Genomic DNA, 25,881 nt, shown 5'->3' on the forward strand with positions numbered 1-25,881 from the left:
TAACATTTACTTATCAGGATTTGTTGTAAGAATTAAAAGGGGCTGGCCCTGTGGCACAGTGGGTTAAACCACTGCCTGCAGCACTGGCATCCCATATGGATGCTGGTTTGAGTCCTAGCTGCTCTACTTCCAATCCAGCTCCCTGCTAATGACCTGGGAAAAGCAGTGGAAGATGGCCCAAGTGCTTGAGCCCCTGCCAACCACATGGGTGACCCAGAAGAAGCTCCAGGCTTTAGCCTGTCCCAGCTCTGGTCGTTGCAGCTATCTGGGGAGTGAACAAATGGATAGAAGAGCTCTCTGTGTGCATCTCTCCTCTCTCTGTAACTTTGCCTTTCAAATAAATAAATACATATTGTTTTTTATTTATTTTTATTTTTTAAAATATGTATTTATTTATTTGAAAGTCAGAATCACAAGACAGAGACAGAGAGAGACAGAGAGATTTTATATCTGCTACTTCACTCCCCAAATGGCCATAACTGCTGAGGCTGGGCCAGGCTGAAGCCAGGAGCCCCACCCTGGTCTCCCAGGTGGGTGCAGGGGTCCAAGGTCTTGGGCCATCCTCTACTGTTTTCCCAGGCCACAGCAGAGAACTGAACCAGAAGTGGAGCGGCTGGGACTCAAACCAGCACCTATATGGGATGCCAGGGCTGTATACTGATGCCTAACTCATAATAATATTGTAACTATTTATGGGGCACTACGCCACAGTGCCCCATAAATGAATAAATCTTAAAAAAAAAAAAAAGAAAGAAAAAGAATTGAATGAGACCAGTGTAGACACTCAGTAGAGGTTAGCTGCTTCCGAGTGGCCTTGGGCAAGTCATTTACTGGCTCTGGATCTCAGCTGCCTCATTGTAAAGCAATAGAAATAGACAACATAATTTCTTTTTTTTTTAACTTTTATTTAATGAATATAAATTTCCAAAGTACAGTTTATGGATTACAATGTCTTCCCCCCATAACGTCCCTCCCACCCACAACCCTCCCCTTTCCCACTCCCTCTCCCCTTCCATTCACATCAAGATTCATTTTCGATTCTCTTTATATACAGAAGATCAGTTTAGCATACATTAAGTAAAGATTTCAACAGTTTGCTCCCACACAGAAACATAAAGTGAAAAATACTGTTTGAGTACTAGTTATAGCATTAAATCTCAATGTACAGCACACTAAGGACAGAGATCCTACATGAGGAGTAAGTGCACAGTGACTCCTGTTGTTGACTTTACAAATTGGCACTCTTGTTTATGGCATCAGTAATCACCCTAGGCTCTTGTCATGAGCTGCCAAGGCTATGGAAGCCCCCTGAATTCACCGACTCTGATCATATTTAGACAAGGTCATAGTCAAAGTGGAAGTTCTCTCCTCCCTTCAGAGAAAGGTACCTCCTTCTTTGATGACCCGTTCATTCCACTGGGATCTCACTTGCGGAGATCTTTCATTTAGGTGTTTTTTTTTTTGTTTGTTTGTTTTTTTGTTTTTTGTTTTTTTGCCAGAGTGTCTTGGCTTTCCATGCCTGAAATACTCTCACGGGCTTTTCAGCCAGATCCGCATGCCTTAAGGGCTGATTCTGAGGCCAGAGTGCTGTTTAGGACATCTGCTGTGTATGAAATGAACACTATGAGAAACGGTGACTTGATCAGCCCTTGCCCTGACTGTTGATGAACAACTTAATATGTTATCCCTCTTAGTATTTTTTTGTTTGTTCTACTTAATACTTTTGGTTGAATACTGTAATCAATACACAATTATTCTTAAGTGTTGAAACTTAACTGAAAAGTGATCGCTGTTAAATATAAGAGTGGGAATAAGAGAGGGAAGAGATGTTCAATTCGGGACATGCTCAAGCTGACTTACCCCAAACAGTAGAGTTAGAAACATACCAGGGGATTCCAATTCAATCCCATCAAGGTGGCAGGTACCAATGCCATCTCACTAGTCCCAGTGATCAATTTCTGTTCACAATTGATCATAATGATAGGACTAAGAACCAAAGGGATCACATAAACAAGAATAGTGTCTGCAAATACTAGCTGATAGAATAAAAAAGGGAGAGAATGATCCAACATGGGAAGTGAGATACACAGCAGACGACATAATTTCAAAGACTCTTGATGCAGAGAACTCTGGGAAGATGTCAGATTCTGGAAGAGGATAACAAACATATGGAAGAAGCAGTTAAGGAAAAGTGAACCTGAGATGGTGGTTGGATCTTACCAAAACGGTCAAGGCAAAGGAGCCACAACCATGATCACAGCTTTGTTTCATTCTGGATCTCCCTGTGACTTTGTGTCTGTTCTTACAGTCCACTTGAATATCTTTACAAACAAGACAGGTATAAACAGAAACCATTTTTGCAAATCACTGTTACTTTACATGTAATTTTCCTATGTCTAAAATAAGAGTTTGGGACTCAGTGTCCAATATCTTTCAATTCTAACCTCGATAATTCTAGTCTTGCCTTTCTATAGCTCAGAGACCATATTAGGTTGTTTTTAATAGAGCCTTTGCTAACAAATGCAGGCAGCACTGGATTCTCCAATATATTTTAAGTTTTCCTTACATTTTTATTGGGAGTGATTTATGCTCTGGAAGGTGACTGTCAGTAGCATGAATAAATTTTAAATGACTCATTTTATATTCCATCCCATCCTATTACTATTAGATGCTCCACTTGTATCCTTGGAATCGGATCTAGAACAAGGCTTCACATTTGTATGGCACGTATAAACTTCACCAAGAGTTTGAAATGACTACACTTGGATCTTCAGCAACCCTACATGACCAGAGAAGTGTGGACAACGCTCTACTTCACAGATGGGAACAGAAAAATAGAACAAGATTAACTGAGTGCTTGAAATCACACAAGCAGTGATTGGCACTAGCACTTTCTGATGCTGAATCCTCAGCCTGCAACCTCCCAACCCCTGCAAAAAGATCCCTCACGCTCCCACTGCATCCTTCCAGGGCAGCCTCTTGGTTATGTGGCTGTAGACAGTTATCTGCTCCAGTGCCAGAGTGTAGCACAGAACTGGTCTCATCGCTTTTGACACACAAACCTTCTAATGTGTGAGCAATCCTGTATCCTTAAAAATCTTTTACTCTTGGGGCCAGTGCTGTGGCTTAGCAGGTAAAGATGCCACCTGCAATGCCAGCACCTCATATGCGTGCTGGTTCAAGTCCCGGCTGCTCCATTTCCGATCCAGTTCTCTGCTGTGGCCTAGAAAAGCAGTAGAGTATGGTCCAAGTCCTTGGCCCCCTGCACTCACATGGGAGACCCAGAAGAAGCTCCTGGCTCCTGGCTTTGGATCGGTGCATCTTCAGCTGTTGCAGCCAAATGGGGAGTGAACCAGTGGATGGAAGACCTCTCTCTTTCTCTTTCTTTGCCTCTCCTTCTCTCTCTGTGTAACTCTGACTTTCAAATAAATAAATCTTTAAAAATATTTAGGGAAACAATGTCAAGTGAAACTCATTTTCAAAAACAAAATATTTTTCTCTTAAGTTGCACAGAGTCAAATTTTCCCTCAGTGCTATTTTATCTGCTAGGCACACAGCCTTGGGCCCACTGGCTTTCCAGCGGCCTCTGGGGGCAAGGAATGAATTGCCAGTGCCTAGATTTCTACATGCAGGCCAAGACATCATTTAGTAAAATTGCTCCCTATGGCCTCACAGTTGATACAGTTTCTTCTAGTTGCTAAATTTGGCCCATAAACTGAGCCCTGTTTAAGAAAATGCACTTGCTAAAGAGCTCTCTGAGCTGTGCCTCCATACCACCAGCATGGCCTACAACAGGCCAGGGACTTAGGAAACCAGACATTCCAAAGGAAGCTTCCTCTCTCCACACCAAACCTAATCCCTGCCAGACATGATGAGAAAGTGCTCTAGAAAACCTCAGACTTTTGGCAAAAGGAGTTGCTGAAGCTGCCCACGTTGCCAAAGGCATGGTTTAATTGCCTGCAGGAGCCTTGCAGGACCCTGCCAAGCTCTGAAATAGTGTAGGTTAAAACTTCTTTCACCCAGACACAGAGACTGCTGCTAATTTGGTTAAACTTCTCATACTCAAGTGACTCACTTGGCATTCAAAATGGCCAATTTTTCCAAGGTTCAGTGGCTCTGTGACCGCTGCCTTCACAGAGCCTAAGATGAAACCATCTGGCACAAAGTCTGTGCCCTTGGTGCCCTCAGAAGTACAGAGGATCCACTTGTGAATTTCTAAGGCTGGTAATGGTTAGAGGCCAACTTCCTGGAGGGCCGAGCCTTGGTTTCAATCCTAGGCCTTCGGGGAGTCTTGGGAGCTGGACTACTGAGCAACAATATTGGTAGTCCTTGCTGAAGCCTTGGCCAATTCTAGAACTTCCTTCCCTGCAGGGACAATGAAAACCTGAACTTCATTTGGGTTCTGTGTGCTTCTGCCCAAGGAAGGATGTGGTGGAATGAGAAGGCCATGCCAAGATGGCTGCTGGCAAGCGAGCGTCAGTTACTCAGGAATGGCTTCAAAACCCACCTGGCAACAGAGCCTGCCTGGCAACAGGCTGTGATTGGTTAAGGCATAAACCACCCCTTGACCGGATTGGCTGCCTTAGCTATATAAGCTGTTATACCAACTGAAATAAACGAGTCTACAGGCTGCTCACCTCTGGCTCACTTTCATCCAACTCCCGGGGTCTGTGTGGTGACTCTGTGACTCTTGCCCCCACCACGCTCCTCCTCTCAGAAAAAATCCACCACAATAGAAGGTTGTCAAGCAAATTCTTCAAAGGGTCGGGGAGGAGACACACAGGGCTCTACATCAAGAAAATGTGCATAGCAGGACTGTGTCATGGCATGGTGGGCTAAGCCTCTGCCTGCAGCGCTGGCATCCCATATGGGTGCTAGCTCAAGTCCTGGCTGCTCCACTTCCAATTCAGCTCCCTGCTGTTGGCCTAAGAAAGCAGTGGAAAATGGCTCAAGTGCCTCGACCCCTGCATCCATGTGGGAGACCCAGAAGAAGCTCCTGGCCCCTGGCTTCAGATTGGCCCAGCTCTAGCTATTGTAGCCATTTGAGGAGTGAACCAGCAGTTGGAAGACCTTTCTATCTGTCTCTCCCTCTGCCTGTCTATAACCCTGCCTCTCAAATAAATAAATCAAAAAGGGAGGGAGGGAAGGAAGGGGAGGGAGGAGGGAAATGTGAACATAAAAACTTCTACCCAAAGGTACTGTATAACTTCAGAGGCTTGGCACCCTCATAAAAGTCCATGTCTCCATTCAGCTCTTTAGTATGTGTCTGGGGCTGCCTCTTACCTCATCTCAGGCTGATTGTCCTATCTCAGATTTGAGTCCACCCATCTGTCCAGGCCCTCAGACTCAGGCTCAGATCAGCTCAAGTCTAGACTCCGGCTTCCCCGAGGCTGCCTGTAGACTTCCCTGCAGGTTTTCCTATCATTGCTGGTTCTGGCTCTGGAAGCTGGCCAGAGCTACACAGTCACCCTCTCTGGTTATCCAGACCAATGCTCCAGAAACTCGGACACAGTGATATCGAGAACTTCCAAGTAGTAACTCAGCCAAGACCCTCGAGGAAGGGGACGTGTTTGGTCATGGAGCAGTAAAGCATCCCTAGAATGTGGTAATACTTATTAGGTGCCTGTGCTACACAAGAACTGTATGACGCACTGGGAGTACAGCAAGGAACAAGGCCCACCCGGGGCCCTGCCCTCGAAGACCTTAGAGTCCCCTGTGACCTGCTGAATAGACATCCTCTTCCTCACCCACTGCTGGGAGCACAGTGGTTGTGGCTTCCAAAACAGCTTGCCTCTGTCTAATCCTGATATGGGCAATGACAGCTGTCACCCCAGGTGGATAGCAGTAAGGCAAGAAATCAGTATAGCCAAGGTTCGTTCCATGTCTTTTACCCGATTCTCCTTTTAGTTCATGCGTTGTTGTTCTGGGGACCCCATGATCCACAGGTGCCTCCAAAAACAGCTCCATCAGTCACTTCAAGCTGTAGCTGTACAGCAAAGAAAATATGATGGATGATAAATACCCCATGGCTATTCAGGCTAATAAATGTTGAACTTGATCTTCCCACTGGAATAAAGAGAAGTCATTTACCACATTGGAGAACACATGATAGCAAGAAAAAATGTACTTCATAAAACCATATTTATTTTCTATTGATCTTATAAGAGCATCCCTCACACAGATTAAAAATCTCAAAACCAAGATTCATGATCACCTGCAGGGCATATGACTGATTTGAAAAGAAGCATTCCTGAATCATAGGGTTGGTTCCCTGGGGGTAACACAAGGAGACAGATGGTCTGCTCTCTCGTTACAGCTCCTAGGATAAGCTTCTCCCAGCTGTGACTAGGGATACTAGTGTCTCTGAGTCTTTCAAAGCTGAGGATGTCTAATCTAAATCCATTCAGAATAACAGAATTCTTACCCTTATGCTACCCTCAATGGCTCTAAATGTTGAAGATCAAATGTACATCATTTTACAAACCAAGAGTTGATTTAACATTTTTCAATTGTAAAATTATTTTTAAGTTGCATATGCATGGTCTTCTCTATGTTTACTGTGGAATAAATGCATCCCAGAAGGGTCACCTTAAAATTTAATCTTCGGCCGGCACCGTGGCTCACTAGGCTAATCCTCCTCCTTGCGGCGCCGGCACACCGGGTTCTAGTCCCAGTCGGGGCGCTGGATTCTGTCCCAGTTACCCTCTTCCAGGCCAGCTCTCTGCTGTGGCCCGGGAGTGCAGTGGAGGATGGCCCAAGTGCTAGAGCCCTGCACCCCATGGGAGACCAGGATAAGCACCTGGCTCCTGCCTTCGGATAAGCGTGGTGCGCCGGTCACAGCACACTGGCCGTAGTGGCCATTGGAGGGTGAACCAACGGCAAAAGGAAGACCTTTCTCTCTGTCTCTCTCTCTCTCACTGTCCACTCTGCCTGTCAAAAAGAAAAAAAAAAAGTGAATCTTCCCCCCCTGAGAATCAGGTGAAACCAACCCCAAGACAAAATAAAACCACCCTCCAGGCTTCAGAAACCCTTTTTAAATCGCACATTGAAAGGAGACATTTTTTTGATAAAATAATAATACCCATACGAAGACTAAAGTTTCTTTTGTTTGGCAGAGTCACTTCTAGAGTTAAAGGGAAAACAGCAATTATAGCTTGAGAACAGAACATCCTAGACCAAAAATGCATCCAGCTCTTATCAAATCTCCTCATCATCGTTTGACAAGAGAATAACAGGAAACTCTCTTTGGGTGCTCAGACCTTGTTTCCTAGCAATTCGTGGAGGCAGAAGGAAGAAGCAGTTGAGCTAAGGTTGAGGGAGGGTGGAGACCAGGATTCCAAGGCTGCAGGAAGTGCACTGATAAGCAGTTAGAAAAAGTAGGCCTCCCTCTTGTGTGTTCATGTTACCTGTTACCCAATTTAAAGCTGAGCTTTAGATATCACTTAAAAACCACTTTAATCGACCAGAAAGCACATATATCCATAAAGGTGGAGAAGAAGGGACAGAACAGGTAAGAGAAAGTAAGTGCCTCATAACAGAAAGCCCCAAGGCAGGGTTGTGAATTGTAGAGTAACTCAGAGTTCAGCACCTGACCCTAAGACACCAGTTAGAGTGTGTGAGTGTGTGCATGCCTGGCCACATGTGCAGACCCAAACAATGTAATAACAACCTCATGACTTCCCTGAGGCGCGGCACAGATTAACTCGGAAGAAAAAATCAGGAGAAGAAATCAGAATACATATCTAAATATACAGCATATTTTCAAGTATGTCAAAGTGAAAGAAATGGTTGTTTCTAGAATTGTGGATAACTCTGAATGATTTTTCTTTGTGCTTTTTTTTTTTGGATTTTCCTAATTTTGACCGTGAACCTGTGTCTTTGACTTCCATATAAAATGAGGAAATTTTTTGGTTTTAAAAAGAAATAAAAGATTGAGATCAAAGAACAGCAAACAAAGACAAAGTCCCCTGAGAAGAGAAAAATCAATAGAAGGAACACTGGATCAAGAAGCTGTGGGTGGAGTTAGTAGAGAAACTGTGAAAACCAGGAAATGGGCCAGGGTTGTGCTTAAAGCTGGCTCTCAAGTTGGAATAAGCAAAAGCTGTCAAACTGACGGGCTCATCAGTGAGGCTCTGGAGCTGGAACTGGCCCACCTGTGCATATTGGTGCCTCCAAATTGCCTCACACCGTAATAGAACTGACTTTGGACCTCAATCACCAACTGATTTACCTGTATGTGAACTCAAGAGCCACTCCAAAAGTAGGCCTAAGAGGAGTGGAAAAGACCTCCATCGAAAAAGTTACCCTCAAGAGAGATCACCAGCCCACGTCCATGGAAAGAGAGTACAGTAAACACATCCATGAACACCCAGAGCCTGTGTGTAATGTGTGGCCCAGAGCAGCAGTTCCCAGCCAAGCCAGGCTCAGCCAGGAACATCAGCATCCCAAAGGCAGGCCAAGTGCGGGGTGGAGAGTCCCCAGAGTGAGAGCTGTGGTCCCATCCTGTTCCCAGCAATCACAGTGCAATCCAGGATATGAGGACCAGAAAGCACATCTTTACCAAGAGGTGCACAATGAAACAGAAGCCGTTTGAATGTCAGTGCCCCACCTTTCTCTTCCTCCAAACCTTAAGAAAATTCTGGGGGCTGGCAGTGTGGCGTAGCAGGTAATGCCTCCATCTGCAACACTGCCATCCCATGTGGACACTGGTTCAAGTCCTGGCTGTTCTGCTTCCAATCAGCTCCCTGCTATGGCCTGGGAAAGCAGCTGAAGATTGCCCAGGTCCTGGGGCCCCTGCACCCACATGGGAGACCCAGAAGTCCTGACTCCTGGCTTCAGACAAGCCCAGCTCTGGTCATTGTGGCCATGTGGGGAATGAACCAGTAGATGGAAGATCTATGTCTCCTTTTCTCTCTGTAAACTCTTTCAATTAAATAAATAAATCTTTATAAAAAAAAAAAAAAAAAGAAAGAAAATTCTGCCTTGACCTTTCTTTCCCCTCCCCCAGCCATAGATGGTTCTGCTTTGCTACATAAGCCCTTTGGGGTTTTGTATTGCAGAGGACAGGGGTTAATGAGACAGGTATGGGGCTAGAGCAGGGTGGAGTGGGAGAGGAAGGGTTTTGTTGGAGAGAGGTTGGAATGACAGAGACGGGTAAGCATCTGCAGTTAGAAGGAAATGGATGAGAAAGCAAAGAATGTGTAAATGATGTGTCACTGCGGCAGGAGTTTGGCACAGCATTAAGTCCGCTTGGGATGCCCATGCCCAACATCCACAGTCCCTGGTTCTAGTCTCAGCTACTCTGCTTTCAATCCAGCTTCTTGCTGATGCACACCCTGGGAGGCAGGAAGCAACAGATGCTGGCTGGAGTACTTGGGTCCCTGCAACCCACATGGAAGACCTAGATTGAGTTCTGGGCTCCCAGGTTCAAGCGTGGCTCAGCCCTGATTGTTGGGGGAATTCAGGAAGTGAATCAGAAGATAAATGATTTTGGTGGGTCTGTCTCTCTCTGCCTCTGTCTCTGTCACTTGTGGTCGGTCGGTCGGTCTCTCTCTCTTTCTCCTTCCCTGCCTCCCTCCCTCTCTTTCCCTTTCAAATTACATGAAAATAAACATTTTCAAAAACCAAAGGATGTCTTGCTATGATCTCCTTAGCTCCCCTTGCAGAGTTCAAAAATGGTAAGGAAATGGTTGGGAGCTCTGGAAATTCCTTTTGAAAGCTGAACTGTATTTTTTTTAACCACAACAAGTGCTCCAAGCTGGTCCTGGGAGGAGGACACAGGCTTTTTTTTTTTTTTTTTTTTTAAGCATTCCATTTCTTTTTAAAGATTTATTTATTTATTTGAAAGTCAGAGTTACACAGAGAGAGAAGAGGCAGAGAGAGATTGGGGGGGGGGGGGTTCTCCATCTGATGGTTCACTCCCCAATTGGCCGCAATGGCTGGAGATGCACCCATCCAAAGCCAGGAGCCACGAACTTCTTCCAGGTCTTCCCACATGGGTACAGGGGCCCAAGGACTTGGGCCATCCTCTACTGCTTTCCCAGGACATAGCAAAGAGCTGGATTGGAAATGGAGAAGCTGGGTCTTGAACCAGTGCCTATATGGGATGCCGGCACTTCAGGCCACGGTGTTAACCTGCTGCGCCACAGCACCAGCCCCAACAGGCTTTCTAAGATCACACGTTGTTGTGTACTGCTTGCTACAGCGATCTTGGGGTTTGAGAGTGAAGTTAACAAGAGTTCAATTAAACCCACAGCAAGTAGTTTAACTTCCTAATGATCTTGTATGTATTGGCCAAAATAAGAGTTTTAGACCTTACTGTTTTCCCCCTGGGTTTTCTTTCTTGTTTCCTAGCAGAACTTCTCCTGAAGCTCCTAACTCGAAAGCTGCTCAGATTTCTCTGGCAGTACAGAAAGTATAAACACACACAGTGCTGGAAGTAACGGGGTGGGGACAGGGATTATACTATCTCCCCTAAGCTCGAGCTGCACAGAAATGTCTATGCTGGGTATGTTTTGAAGGATGAGCATCCAAATATGAAATATTCTCTGCATCTAGTCCACGGTACTCAACAATTTTATACCTTGCTACTCCCTAAAGAAAGCCCTGTAATGAAATCAGCTGCATTTAGCTGAGTCATTAGGGATACTAGTCATCCTGAGTACTCTGAGATGACCCTACTGAGCGTAGATGCACAGTCATGGTTATAAACGCACGCTGGGATCTTCCAGGGAGCTAAGAACTCAGTAGGAAAACCTGAGTCTTGGTAAACAGTCTAGAAGACAATGGTAACAAATGACAACCTGGTATGGTACAGGAATAGTCCTCCACCTCCACTTCCAGCAACCCTGGACCTCCACCTCCAGCGACCCTGACAAATACTCATCAATCTTCCTGCTGAACCACGCATGGTCTCATGGCAGTGCCCCAGGCAGTCACTCCCAATGAGTCAGAGCCGGCATGTGAGATGAAATCTATTTGCCATCCCTATTCTGTGGAAGTAAGGCCAACACATCCATGTGTGTGTGTGTGTGTCCAGAGATCCCTCCCCAGGGACACATGGGAGAATCAGCATTGATGGTGCTAAGCTGGCTCCTGCAAAGGACACAGACATGGCACATCCAGGTGGCAGCTGGCAGAATAACCACCACCGGCAATGCCCGGATTGCTCTTGGCTCTAGGCACTGGGGGCTGCTACTGAAACAAAGACATTATTAAGGAAAGATGAGCTTTTGAGCTATTATCTTTTATAAACACCTTGGCTCAAATCAACTTTCCACATCAATAAGCCAGATACCCAAAAAGACTGAAGGATTAGGGTTTAAGCTGGATCCCGTTTGAAGCAGCGAGTGATCAAGGATTAGTCAAAGATGACACCAAAGCCTAGGCACGGAGCACTCCCCACCCCCAGCTCTCTGGAAGGTCATCCTATAACAGGAAACTCTCCTTTGTAAACCCAGCATCAGATCACCAGGACGGAACAAAAGTCCACAGTAAACAGCTAGGGGAGAACATGTGATTTGGCCTGTAGTCTTGTAGGTGGAAGTAAAATTTAAGGAAAAAAAAGTTTGGTTTGTCTCGCTTTTTTTCACTAGGTTAGAATTAGCTCATCTGTGTCCTACATCTTTGACCAAAACTCAAATATTTCTGTTGGAAGGCATACATTTTCCAATGAAAAGTGGGTAACAGAATCATATAACATCCCTCCCTTCAAGGCTGATTCCTACAGTATGGTTATAAAGAAGATCACTTTGGCAAAGATAGTGAAGAGATTATTAATTTGCCAATATTAATATAGTTTGGCCTTTATTTGCTGTGAAAATTATCATGCTAGAATCCTTGCTGGCTTTCTCTTCTTTGGTCCTTATCTTTCCTGAGCCTCCTTTGTGTACGGGCGATACCGCAACATCATTTTCTTCGACTTCATGAAATCAATGCAATGACGGATAATTCCTCTTCACGGCCTCTTCCTATTGATTTTGCATTTACATGATATGATGTCCCAATGTCCATCAGTGAAACTGGACAGACATGTAGCCAGGTGAGGAGACAGGTGCTTAATACTGGTATTTAGCAGCAAGCATACTTGAAAGAAGTCAAATTTTACAAGCTAATAAGTGATTGCTTCCACAGGATGACAACTTGAGCTTCCCTATGAAGTGATGTAATTGTTGTGACTGGGACAATGAACACTCAGAGAATGAGGGAGCCTGTAATATGCCACCCTCCTCCCTCGGCCACAACAGGTTAGATCACAGATGGACAGACACTTCGCTCATCTAAGCCAATCATTTTCTTCTGGAAACTTGGGATTAAGGCAGTTATATTTCAAGAATAGAGTGGTCACTGTACTTTTTTGGTTCTATATCTCTGTCAGTAAAAATAGTTTATACACCTTCAATAGGCTTGCTTTTATTCATAAATTGTATTAACTATATTTCTTTGTAAGTCACATCAATATGATTTTTAACTATTTCTTTAAAATTTAAAAATTAGTGAAAAGATCTTGAACGTTTTTAGTTTATAACCGGTGAAGAAAATCTTTGTAGGGTTGGGCATTTGGCACAGCAATTAAGACAACATTTGGGATGCTCATATCCCATATCAGAGTGCTGGGATTTGAGTTCTGGCCCTGTTTCTGATCCCAGCTTCCTGCTAATGTGTACACTGGGAGGTAGCAGGTAATACTTGGGCACTTGGGAACCTGTCACCAACATGGGAGACCTTGACTGAGTTCTGGGCTCCTGGCGTTAGCAGGGCTCAGCCTCATCTGTTGCAGGCGTGTAGGAACTGAACCAGCAAATAGGAGATCCAGCTCTCTCTCTGCCTCTCTCTCTGTCTTGACTGTCTCTTTCTCTCCCCACCCCCATCTCTCCGCCTTTCAAATAAAATGAAATAATAAAATTCAAAAATGTTAACAATCACTTTGTTTTTAAAAAGGTTTCATTCTCTATAACAAAAATTATGAGTGAAATGTTATAATTTTTATTATCATTTGTAATCCACTATTTTTAAAGATTTCATCAACTCTACAACCCAAAAGTTCACATTCAGTTTTATCCCAACAGTTGTTTTTAAATACTGCATTAAATTCTGATTCATAATGATGAACAGGTTCAGGCATAGCATTGTGGTGCAGCCAGTTAAGACACTATTTATGATATCAGCAACTTGTTTGGAACTTCCTGTTTGAGTCCTGTTTGCTCTGCTTCCAGTCCAGCTCCCTGATAATGTGTCTGAGGAGGCAGCAGAGAACAGTCCCAAGTATTTGGGTCCCTGCCACTCATGTGGGAGAATAGATGGAGTTCCAGGCTCCCAGATTCAGCCTGGCCCAGCCCTGGCTATAGCAACCAATGGACAATGGAGGGGAGGGAATCAGCAGATGGAAAACCTCTCCCTCTCCCTCTCTTTCCAAATCAATAAATGTTTAAAACATGATAAATAGATCCAAACAGAAAGAAAAACATAAATCATTGACCAATTTTTGAGACCAGGATTTTTTAATCCTAGCCATCAACTACGCAAAAGTTTTTGTTAAAATTGGGTTCACAAATTCATACTTTCTCTGATGCCAATCAGTTGTAATCAAATTCACAGATTTCCTTTCCTGGAAAGTTTTATACCAGTTAGAAAATTCTGCTTTTTGGAGTGTAGAACCATGTAGTTATGAGTGAGATGCATTATTTTCAAAAGCAGAATCACATAATAATAGAAACACTGCCAAACAGCCATTTTCAAGATGTTCTTTCCATAGCAAGAGTTCTTTTGAAAAGCAGATACTTTCCCTCTCACTGACAAAATGTCATCCTCACCTTGGAGAAACAGAAGAAATGTATGCTTTAACAGCCATTAACAACACAGAACACGTCAGTGAATTTGGAATACTTGCCTTATTGACAAAGAAAAGTACATAACTGATCTTCAAGAAAGACCATTCTTGGGGCAGTGTGGCACAGCAGGTTAAGCTGCTGACTGAAATGCTTGCATTGCCCAGTTGGAGTTCTGGTTCAAGTCCCAGCTGCTCCATTTCTAATCTAGCTCCCTGCTAATGTATCTGAGAAGACAACAGATAATGGCTCAAGTATTTGAGTACCTGCCACCCGTGTGGGAGATCAGGAGTTCCGGGATCCTGGCTGCAGCCTGACCCAGCCCTGGCTGCAGTGACCATCTGAAGAGTGAACCAGCAGATGGAAGCACACTCGCTCACTCTCGCTCTTTCTCTCTCTCTCTTCCTCTTCTCCTACTCTCTCCCTGAAACTCTGCCTTTCAAATAATTATTTTTTTAAAAGACCATTATTTTGCCATAAAATGACCAGGAAACTTCTTGTGATGAAGATTTCCATGGTCAACCCCTTTCTTTTTACAAAGTATTGAGACGATTCTGCTACTTAAAAGTCCTTGTTTTTGAAGTAAGCATTTGCCAGAGTAGACAAGAGGCTGCTTGGGACCCTGGCATCCAAGGTAGGAGTATCTGGGTTCACATCCTGGCTCTGCTTCCCACGCAGCCTTCTGCTAATGGACACCCCAGAAGGCAGCAGGTGAAGGATCTAGTACTTAGGTCCCCGTCACTCATACAGAAGACCTGGATTGAGTTCTGGGCTCCTGGCCTGACCCAGTCCCGGTTGCTGAGGACATTTGGCAAGTAAGCCAGCAGTTAGGATCTCTGTGTGTGTGTGTGTGTGTGTGTGTGTGTGTGTTGAAGTGGGAGGGGGTGGGGGGGTCTCCTTTCAAATAAAAATCACTGAATTTAAAAATAAAAAATTAAAGTCCTTGTTTTTATAAAATTAATCTTCTCAATGACCTGGTGGCACACTGTACCTTTTGACATCAATCTTTTCCTACACCAGATTCCTCATGAATAACAGTGGATTGATTTCAGAGTTCATGCTCTAGTCCCACTGCAGAATTGGTTTTTTATTCCAATCATAGAGACTGCTCCATGCGTGCTCACACATAGGCACAGAAAATTATTTTATTAAGGAATTCATTTCCTGTGTGATGGCAGCTGCTGTGGCGTGTTCTGCACCCTGTCCAGGCGGCACAAACACCTCACACCTTGGATGTCCGCTTTGCTGGGTCATTTTGCCAAATGCAGACAGGGTGTGAATGAATATGCAACCATTATCAGAAACCCAGAGGCCACCTATCTCACCCTGTCCTTTTCACGAAAAGAAAGAAGACGCTGTTTTGTTAACAATAGCGACAGATGAGCAAGGCAGAAATTTCAATGAAAAGAAAATACAAAGCAAAAAGCAAATAAGAAAAACATGATTTGATCACCAATGGGACTATTTAAACCCATTCTGACCAGGGCTACTCCACACTGAATGTCCTGTAATCATTCTGAAGAGCTCTGAAAATGGGTTATTTAGCTCCCTCCTCTTAGAATCTAATGCGACTGGATGGAATTCACCTTTTAAAAAAAAATCCTTTTCTAGGTCTTTTGTTCTCAAGGAATAACACAATAATAATGAGCTGGACACTCAAAAGACAGGTATTACTTTTAAATGCTCAGCTAGCTCCTTCTACCTATGTTCTCAAAAGGGAACTGATTCATTGAAGGGAATTAAGAAAACACACTCTGGCATTAGAAGGGATTGTCAGAGCAATGGAATTTGCCTCAAATCAGAGACTCTGAGCCCACCAGAGCTACAAGCTATGGCTCTTATTCTCACCTTTTCTGAAATACTTTAGAATGTTTCTCACTGTTAGAAAGATTTGAAGTCTAATTTCAAACAGTGAATAGAAATGACATTTAGCAAATTAAAAGTGAGCACAGTCTCCGTGGCAATATTCATGCAAATACCTCTATCTTCACATGAACAAAGCCCTTCTGCCAACGGAATTTAAATCAGAACCTGGCACAACACCTCTGCTAGGCTGGCTGGCTGTGCCATTCCTGAGTGAGTAGACTCTTTGGTAAGGAGTCTCAACCCATCATGTATTTTATGAGCAAAATTGCATTGTGTTTTTTAGGATAGCATGCTAAGAGCTCTTTCCTTCTTGAGATGCTTTAGAGAGAAAAGCATCCAATTCGGCAGCTGCACACTGAGCTCCTGGTCATGCAGAGACTTCATCTCAGGTCTGTAAAAGCTTTGAAGATGAAGAGGTCCCCACCCTCAAGAGCTCCCCCAAGGAATATGAGAATGGTCATTTTTTTTAATGCTGGGATGCTCAATGTCATAAAAATCACTATTAAAAGTGTTCAGTTTCAGAGCCAGTGCTGTGGCATAGTGGGTAAAGTCGCTGTTTGCAGGGCAGGCATCATATAGGGGCACTGGTTCAAGTCCTGGCTGCTCCACTTCCCATCCAGCTCTCTGCTATGGCCTGGGGAAGCAGAAGAAGATGGCCCAAGTCCTTGGGTCCCTGCACCCGCATGGGAAGACCAGGAGGAAGCTCCTGGCTCCTGGCTTCGTATCAGCACAGCTCTAGCTGTTGCGGCCATGTGGGGAGTGAACCAGTGGATGGAAGAGCTCTTTCTCGCTCGCTCGCTCGCTCTCTCTCTCATCTCCCCCCACTCTTCAAACAAACAAACAAATCTTTAAAAATAAATGAGTTTATATTGGTGCCAAAAACTTTTAAGTCCATGCACAGTTTTCGTAACACTCCTTCCCATAAACTGTTTTGATGAGCCCCTTATACGTCCAGCACCTCCTGAAGGTAAAACGAGGCCACAGGGACTACAGGTACATGGCCATCATCCTGGTGTCAAGATACCAGGGAAGCCAAACGACAATCAGAGGATTATTCAGAACTAAGGAAATGCAATGCACTGAGGAGAGAGATTCCCCCTAAACTCTAGAAAAAACAAGTATCATGTTCCTCAAGCAAGACCCCAGCTCCAGCAACTTGGCTCCTGAGGCCCTTGTGCCTCCTCCCTGGTTCACGCCACAGAGCTGCTTCCTTCTACACCCATTTTCTTGTACTCATACCCACACTGATCCACGAAATGCACTTAGATGCTACAAGTCTTTCTTTTTTTTTTTTTTAATTTATTTGACAGATAGAGCTAGACAGTGAAAGAGAGACAGACAGAAATGTCTTCCTTCCATTGGTTCACCCCTCAAATGGCTGCTATGGCCGGAACTACACCAATCCGAAGCCAGGAGCCAGGAGCTTCCCCCTGGTCTCCCATGCGGGTGCAGGGCCCTAGCACTTGGGCCATCCTCCACTGCTCTCCTGGGCCACAGCTGAGAGCTGGACTGGAAGAGAAGCAACCAGGACTAGAACCTGGGAACCTGGTGCCCATATGGGATGCCGGCACCATAGGCAGAGGATTAACCAAGTAAGCCATGACACTGGCCCCACTAAAGTCTTTATGAGTCTTAGACACACTCTATCTGATCCCATCTTCATCTCATCTCTGAATTTTCTGAAACCACTCTTAACAAATGTACAGGGAAAATGTACTAGCCTTGGAACGGAGAGACAGTTATCCTAAACACAACAGCACTGCGTCCAGGCAATCGGGGATCTTGGCACAGGCTAACCTAAGAGAGGCCCAGATACAGCATCTCTGTAAAAGAAATAACAGCCCACAGAAGGACAAAGTCTAAGCTTCTGCACAAATGAACACGCCCCTAGAGGGCAATTCAGCAGCAAGATTGTGCTCTAAAAGAAGAAAAACACAATGGGAAAAATGTTCACATCTGCAGCTATCCAACATCCACAATGCCCATGTTGTTTATAAAAATAAAGAATCAGGCCAGCGCTGGGGCTCACTAGGCTAATCCTCCGCCTTGCGGCGCCAGCACACGGGGTTCTAGTCCTGGTCAGGGCGCCAGATTCTGTCCCGGTTGCCCCTCTTCCAGGCCAGCTCTCTGCTGTGGCCCGGGAGTGCAGTGGAGGATGGCCCAAGTGCTTGGGCCCTGCACCCCATGGGAGACCAGGAGAAGTACCTGGCTCCTGCCATCGGATCAGCACAGCACGCCGGCCGCAGCGTGCCAGCTGTGGTGGCCATTGGAGGGTGAACCAACGGCAAAGGAAGACCTTTCTCTCTATCTCTCTCCCTCTCACTGTCCACTCTGCCTGTCAAAAAATAAATAAATAAATAAAGAATCAGAAATAGACCAGCGCCACGGCTCAATAGGCTAATCCTCCGCCTGCGGCACTGGCACCCCGGGTTCTAGTCCCAGTCGGGGCACTGGATTCTGTCCCAGTTGCCCCTCTTCCAGTCCAGCTCTCTGCTATGGCCTGGGAGTGCAGTGGAGGATGATCCAAGTCCTTGGGCCCTGTACCCGCATGGGGGACCAGGAGAAGCACCTGGCTCCTGGCTTCGGATCAGCATGATGCACCAGCTGCAGCGCACCAGCCACAGCAGCCATTGGAGGGTGAACCAACGGCAAAGGAAGACCTTTCTCTCTGTCTCTCTCTCTCACTGTCCACTCCTGCCTGTCAAAAAAAAAATCAGAAATAACCTAAATGTTCAAGAATTAGGAAACTCATAATTAAACTAGTCTCAACTCAATGCTATGTTATACACACTAAAATGATATTTAGAAAATTCTGATGAACTGAGCTTGTGATACATGATTGTCCTCTTTTAGAAAGGAATATATAGAATTGTGTATCCATTAGAATTACAACTTTTGTAGAAAATTTTCTATATATGGGACAAAAAGATGGAAAGAACAACCAATTGCGGGGCTGGCGGTGTGGCACAGTGGGATAATGCCCTGGCCTGAAGTGCCCGCATCCCATACGGGCACTGGTTCTAGTCTGGCTGTTCCTCTTCCCATACAGCTCTCTGCTATGGCCTGGGAAAGTAGTAGAAGATGGCCCAAGTCCTTGCACTCCTGCATCCACATGGGAGACCCAGAAGAAGCTCCTGGCTCCTGGCTTCAGATCAGCGCAGCTCTGGCCCTTGTGGCCACCTGGGGAGTGAACCAGCAGATGGAAAAACTCTCTCTCTCTCTCTCTCTCTCTCTCTCTCTGCCTCTGTCTCTCTAACTCTCTTTCAAATAAATAAAATAAATCTTAAAAAAAAATGAACAACCAAATGCTAATAATTACCTCAGGATGATGAGATCATGGGTGCTTTTTAAAATCTATTTTCCAAATGTTCTTGTATTGTGGTATATTAGTTCTACTGTGAAATATATACTGGTATATAAACAAATGGAAGCATTCAAGCTAAATTAAAACTTAGGAAGTACATTTGATGGGGTTTTACATTGTTACAGACAGAGTCAAGGTGGCAGAATAGGGAGGGAGCTTACTGCTCTAGTCTAGGGGAAGGTGGCTTTTAAAAAGAGGGAGAGAGCACAGTCTCAGGGAAGATTTAGGGAGAAAATGGCAGAGGACACGCCACAAAAATTAGAGGGACACTGTGGATCTACATGGAGGATGTGGACAGGCGCAACGCAGGACCCCAGCAACTGAGAGCATCAGCACCAGCTTTGGAGTGCGCCGAGACCAAACTGCAGCAACCTAAGCCACTGGCGATAAAGCAGCAGGAAGAGCCTGGTGGGAGTCTGGGTTGGAGCCCTGTGGGGGACAGCGTATCTGCCAACTTAGAGGGAAAAAAAAGAGGGGCACATGTCTCTCCCCCACAACCGAGCACCGGGGTCCTGTAACTAGATGAGAAAGGGTGGGCTGGGAGCTCTTGACTGTGGGAGCCTTGTGTGCTGGGTCTGTGACAACACTGTGGTCGTGTGGGATGGTGCAGCATGTGGCTGGGATTTGGGGCATTCACTATGGGTGACTCCACATGCTTGGGGCTCTCTGATTCCCTGGTGAGGGTCATTTCTGTGGGATCCATGCTCACACCAAGGACTGCACAAATACTTTATGGGGTTCTTGTGGCAGTACAGATGAAAATTGTACCCACTTGGGCTAGTGACCAGGCACAAGTCTTCTTTGAGGAGAGGAGATGAGCATGAGACTATGCCAACAGAGCTGAACAAACCTACCCTCTGAATAAAAAAGAAAAAAAAAAGAAGATATTTATCATGTCCAACTTGGGTGTCACCTTGGACACTCCCCTCACCCTGAAGCACTGAACAGAGCACCCTGGCCACACCCAGCACACAGGGTATTCAATGAAAGAGGGGACACTACTAAGCCACAGAGCCATAGTTCAAAGATAAAAGCCATCACAGAAAAAAAAAAAAGTATCACCACAAAATCCTAATAAACACAGCATTTCAAAAAACAGTAAGAGGCCGGCGCCGCGGCTCACTAGGCTAATCCTCCGCCTAGCGGCGCCGGCACACCGGGTTCTAGTCCCGGTCGGGGCGCCGGATTCTGTCCCGGTTGCCCCTCTTCCAGGCCAGCCCTCTGCTGTGGCCAGGGAGTGCAGTGGAGGATGGCCCAGGTGCTTGGGCCCTGCACCCCATGGGAGACCAGGAAAAGCACCTGGCTCCTGGCTCCTGCCATCGGATCAGCGCGGTGCGCCGGCCGCAGCGCGCCGGCCGCGGCGGCCATTGGAGGGTGAACCAACGGCAAAAGGAAGACCTTTCTCTCTGTCTCTCTCTCTCACTGTCCACTCTGCCTGTAAAAAAAAAAAAAAAAAAAAAAAAAAAAAAAAAAAAAAAAAACAGTAAGAAAGACAACATGATGCCCCCAAGAGAACAGAACATTTCAACACTAGAATCTTAAGATGAAAAGATTGAAGAAATGCCAGAAACAGAATTCAAAAAAAAGCTCATAGCATTACTTAGAAGTAATCAGAAGTAAATTCATAAACTAAAGAAATCCAACATGACATGAATGAAAATTTTTCCCATGAAACTGAGATTTTAAAGAGAAATCAAAATTAAATATTGGAAATGAAGAATTCAGTAGGACAAATAAAAATTACAGTGGAAAGCCTTAAGAACAGAATTGGTGAGGCAGAAGAAAGAATACCTGAGTTAGAAGACAAATCTCTGGAGATTTCACAGTCAGACAAAAAATGAAGAAATGAGAAAATAAAAAAACAGTGCCATAGATTTATGGAATACTATCAAATGAACCAATACTGAGGTCTTAGGAGTTCCTAAAGGTGTGGAAAGAGAGAATGGATTAGAAGGCCTCTGTAGTGAAATAGTTACAGAAAACTTCCCTAATTTGGAGAAAAGGAAGTCCAAGTACAGGAAGCACACAGAGCTGCTAGTAGACATGAACAGAAAAGATCTTCACCATGACACACTGTAGTCAAACTCTCCACAGTAAAACATAAAGAAGAGATTCTAAAATGTGCACAAAGGAAAAGCCAGATTACTTTAAGAGGAGCGCCAATTAGACTCACAGCTGACTTCTCATCAGAAATCCTACAGGCTAGGAGAGAATGGCAAGATATATTCCAAGTCTTAAAAGAAAATAATTGTCAACCCAGAATATTGTACCCTGCAAAGCTCTCATTTTTAAACAAAGGTGAAATAAAGACCTTTCATAACAGAGAAATTGAGAGAATTTGTCACCACTCATCCAGTCTTACAAAAGATGCTTAGGATGTGCTACAGAGAGAAACGCAGAAGCATGGTCATCACTACAAAAGAAAGTGGAGGCAGAAAACCTCCCAGTAAAAGCACAAAGGAAATCCAAATAAACAATGGAATATTTATAGAAAAATTTCAGGGCCAAGTCATTACTTATCAATAGTCACTCTGTATGTAAATGGCCTCAACTCTCCAGTTAAAAGATCACAATTTGGAAACAACGGGCCATCAAAGAAGGAGGTACCTTTCTCTGAAGGGAGGAGAGAACTTCCACTTTGACTATGACCTTGTCTAAATAAGATCGGAGTCAGTGAACTCAAAAGGCTTCCATACCCTTGGTAACTCATGACAAGAGCCTAGGGTGATTACTGATGCCATAAACAAGAGTGTCAATTGTTAAGTCAACAACAGGAGTCACTGTGCACTTACTCCTCATGTAGGATCTTTGTCCTTAATGTGTTGTACTATGTGAATTAATGCTATAACTAGAACTCACACAGTATTTTACACTTTGTGTTTCTATGTGGGTGCAAACTGTTGAAATCTTTACTTGATATATACTAAATTGATCTTCTGTATATAAAGATAATTGAAAATGAATCAATGTAAATGGAATGGGAGAGGGAGTGGGAGATGGGAGGGTTGCAGGCGGAAGGGAGGTTATGGGGGGATGGAGCCACTGTAATCCAAAAGCTGTACTTTGAAAATTTATTAAATAAAAGTTAAAAATTTTTAAAATAAATAAATAAAAGACCACAATGGAATGAAGATGGAGATCAACAACTTAGGAATCTCTAGAATATATGTAAAACATAAAGACTGAACAACATGCTCCTGAATGAACAGTGGGTCACTGGAAAAACTTTAAAAATTCTGGAAATGAATGAAGATGATAGTATAACATATACACATTTATGAGATACAGCAAAAGCAGTGTTAAGAAGCAAGTTTATAGCAATTGGTGCCTACATCAAGAAATTGGAAAGGCATCAAATAAATAAGCTGTCAAAGGATCTTAAGGACCTAGAAAAACAACAGCATACCAGACCCAAATCTAGTAGGAGAAAAGAAATAATTAAAATTATAGAATAAACAAAGTCAAAACCAAAAAATAAAAAAAAAGCTATACAAAAGATCAACAAAACAAAGAGCTGGTTTTTTGAGAAAATAAACTAAACTGACAAACCATTGGCCCAACTAACCAAAATAAGAAGACAGAAGACCTAAATCAATAAACTTAGAGCAGAAAAAGGAAATGTAAAAGCAGATAACACAGAAATTAAAAGAATATTCAGAAATTACTACAAAGAGCTGTATGCCAACAAACCGGGAAATCTAGGAGAAATGGATAGATTCCTGGACACATACAAACTACATAAATTAAGTCATTAAAAAAAACTAAAAAGACCCATAACCAAGACAGAAATTGAATCAGTAATAAAGATGCTCCCAGCAAAAAAAAAAAAAAAAAAAAAAAAGCCCAGGACCAGATGGTTTCACTGCTGAATTCTACCAGTCATTTAAAGAACTAACTCCAATTCTTCCCAAGGTATTCAAAACAATTGAAATGCAGAGAACCTTCCCAAACTCCTTCTATTAAGCAAAAATCACCTTAATTCCTAAACCTGAAAAAGATATAACAGAGAAAGAGAACTATAGACCAATTTTCCTGATGAACATAGACACAAAAATATTCAACAAAATACTAGCCAATAAATCCAACAACAAATCAGAAAGATCATTCACCTGGACCAAGTGGGAATTATCCCTGGTTGTGGGGAGCAACTCGGACTAGACTAAGTTACTGGAATTAAGACTTATTCTATGCATCTGCTCTCCCACAATATGGCGCTGGGAGAGGAGGCAACAGCTTCTACCCAGCTGCCTCTCACCAACTTGACAAGCTGCAGGACCTGCTCCTGATTGGAGAAGAGCAGAGTACTCGGCGTGTGGGTAGCAGAGTTGGGATTGGTGGAAAAGGACTATAAAGGAGGAGAGAGACAACATGCACGAGGAACATCTAAGGGGAACATCTATCTGAAGGAACACCTGTGCAGCCCCCGAGAGAGCCGGCCGGCAGTGTGCCGCTCCCCTGCGGAAGTGGGGAAAGTGGCCAGGGGGAACCGCCCTTCCACGGAGGTGGAAGGGACAGTAGCCAACCCGGGAAGAACCAGCAGCAAACCCGGGGAGGGCCGAGCAGACGAAAGAACAACGCAGGGTCCTGTGTCGTTCCTCCACGAAGACGGGGAGCGACACCTGGTATGCAGGGATTGTTCAACATTTGTGGTGGAATGAGAAGGCCATGCCAAGGTGGCCACTGGCAAGCGAGTGTCAGTTACTCAGGAATGGCTTTGAAACCCACCTGGCAATGGAGCCTGCCTGGCAACAGGCTGTGATTGGTTGGGGCATAGACCGCCCCTTGACCAGATTGGCTGGTCTTGGCTATATAAGATGTTATTCCAACTGTAATAAACGAGTCTGCGGGTTGCTTGCCTCAAGCCTGCTTTCACCCGACTCCCGGAGTCTGTGTGGTGACTCCGCGCCTCTTGCCCCCACCACACTGCTCCTCTCAGAAATGAATCCACTGCAACATTGTTGAGAAATCAACAGTAACATCTGGCGGGCCAACTTGACCTGACTGAGAAAGATAGGGTGTTGTGTCGGACTCGGCAAGGTCCCCCCTGGATTTTGGCAAGAAGGCCCCTCGGTGTTTTGCGTGCTGTTCGGTTCTGTGAGGGTGAGCACAGAACCCCCTCCTACGCCCCTTTCCTTGTCCTTGTCCTCAGTCTAAGTGACCCCAGGTTAGGCACACACCGCCCAGAAGCGTACGTCACTTCTCGGCTCCTCCTTTTACTTTTGGTTCGCCTGGAGAATTCACATAAGGGACTGATCATTCCAGAATTCGGAACCAAGTCATCTTCCCTCACTCGAGAGAGGTGACACTCCGGAGACACTGTGTGGGCATATGGCCTTGAGCTAATGAATCAAGGAAGTCCCCCACTAAGCACAGGACATACTTACTTACGATCTGATACACCACTGTCTGTTTGTCTAATGTAGGGAAACCTCCTGCAAAATGCCATCAACAGCTGAGGTGCTAGGAATTTGCTTTGTTACGGCAGCAGTGCTGTAAGTGTCTTTCCTTTGGCTAGAGTTGGCGTGCCATGCTGCTCTTAAGCGCTCAGACATGGGAAAGATACCCTCCTCTCAGAATCCTGTGCAGGTTATCAAAGATAGTGAATCTGTGAGTGATAAGAGCCTGACACTCCAGGTCCCTGTCTCACAGACAATGGTTGATGACTTAGGGAGAGAGAGCTCCCACAGTGAAAAAAACAAGGTAGCAAACAAGGTAGCAATGCCTAGTCAGCCACCCCCCACATACCTGTGGGATGAACCAAGAGGACCTCTAGACAATAACTCATTCAAGGTCATCCCATCCACACCCAGTGAGGATCCCCACATTTGTGGCAGTACTCGGACACCCCAGGCTCTCAGGGCAGCCGCTAGACCCCATCCCACCTGCACATTTGCTGTTAATGTAGGAGCGGATGCAGAATTCAGGCCCTGGATTCCAACACCCATAAATGACCTTACTATGCTAAAAAAGGCTTCTCAAGAGTCAGGTCCTGACTCTCCCTACTTTGAACAGGTGCTCATACAATGGGCAGCAAACCTTCAAACTCATTTTGACTGGATTGCACTGCTCAAAGCATGTTTGTCGAGACCACATTTTTTACAGTGGAAAGCCTCCTATCAGGAAGAGGCTGAAACTGTGGCAAGGAATAATGCTGCCTATGGAATAGCAGTAACCTTTGATATGCTTACAAGCCGTGGCACCTACATATATCCTCAAGAACAGGCCCGCATTGGAGTACTTGCCTATTTTGATCAGGTCAGAGATTTGGCAATTAAAGCCTTAAAAAATATAAATCCTCCTGATTATAGTCAGCTCTTTGGAAATCTAGTTCAAGACCCAGGTGAATGGTTCCCCGATTTCCTTGCCGGAGTCTTGGAGGCAGTAGAGAAAAGACTACTGCCTGGCCCCAATCAAGACAATTTGGTCAAACAATTAGCTTGGGAAGGTGCTACCAAAGAGGCAAAAGCAGCAATCACCCCAGTCCATAATGAAGACATTTCTAAATGGATAGTAGCCACAAAGGAGGTAAACCCTGCTGATACACCCATACAGGCCCTGACTGCAGCCATTAACAAATTGAGCACAAAGAAGTCTAATGACCCTCCAGTTTGTTGGGGATGCCAGGAAATAGGACACCTACGGCGAAACTGCCCAAACGCTGCAAAATGGGGCAAGCCCAAAACGCTGTGTCCCAGATGTAAAAAAGGCTTTCATTGGGCAAAAGATTGCAAGACCAAACCTTTAAACTCCAAGTGGGGTGGCCCTCAGCCCAGCAAGTAAGAGGGAGTCCCACCACCATTAACTGGTGGATGCCTATCTTCAATC

General features: G+C 44.8%; 1 long non-coding RNA gene across 11 annotated transcripts in view; it reads right to left on the reverse strand.

Annotated features, from left to right (window-relative positions):
• Positions 1–1,503: 1,503 nt before the first annotated feature.
• LOC149128797 (uncharacterized) overlaps positions 1,504–25,881 on the reverse strand; it is a 43,847-nt gene continuing 19,469 nt past the window's right edge. For 7 of the 11 annotated variants that reach the window (XR_016210380.1, XR_016210386.1, XR_016210378.1 and 4 more), the window contains 2 exons: positions 5,892–5,986; positions 1,504–2,147 (listed from right to left, as the gene is read on the reverse strand). This is a non-coding gene — a long non-coding RNA (uncharacterized LOC149128797). Of the gene's footprint in view, positions 2,148–4,637; positions 4,788–5,891; positions 6,067–25,881 lie in introns of all 11 variants that reach the window. The other 4 variants (XR_016210379.1, XR_016210377.1, XR_016210383.1 and 1 more) reach the window with 2 other exon arrangements.

The sequence above is a fragment of the Oryctolagus cuniculus genome, chromosome 1 (genome assembly GCF_051225735.1).
Source record: "Oryctolagus cuniculus isolate XC-2025 breed Fujian yellow rabbit chromosome 1, ASM5122573v1, whole genome shotgun sequence".
Classification (NCBI taxonomy): domain Eukaryota; kingdom Metazoa; phylum Chordata; class Mammalia; order Lagomorpha; family Leporidae; genus Oryctolagus; species Oryctolagus cuniculus.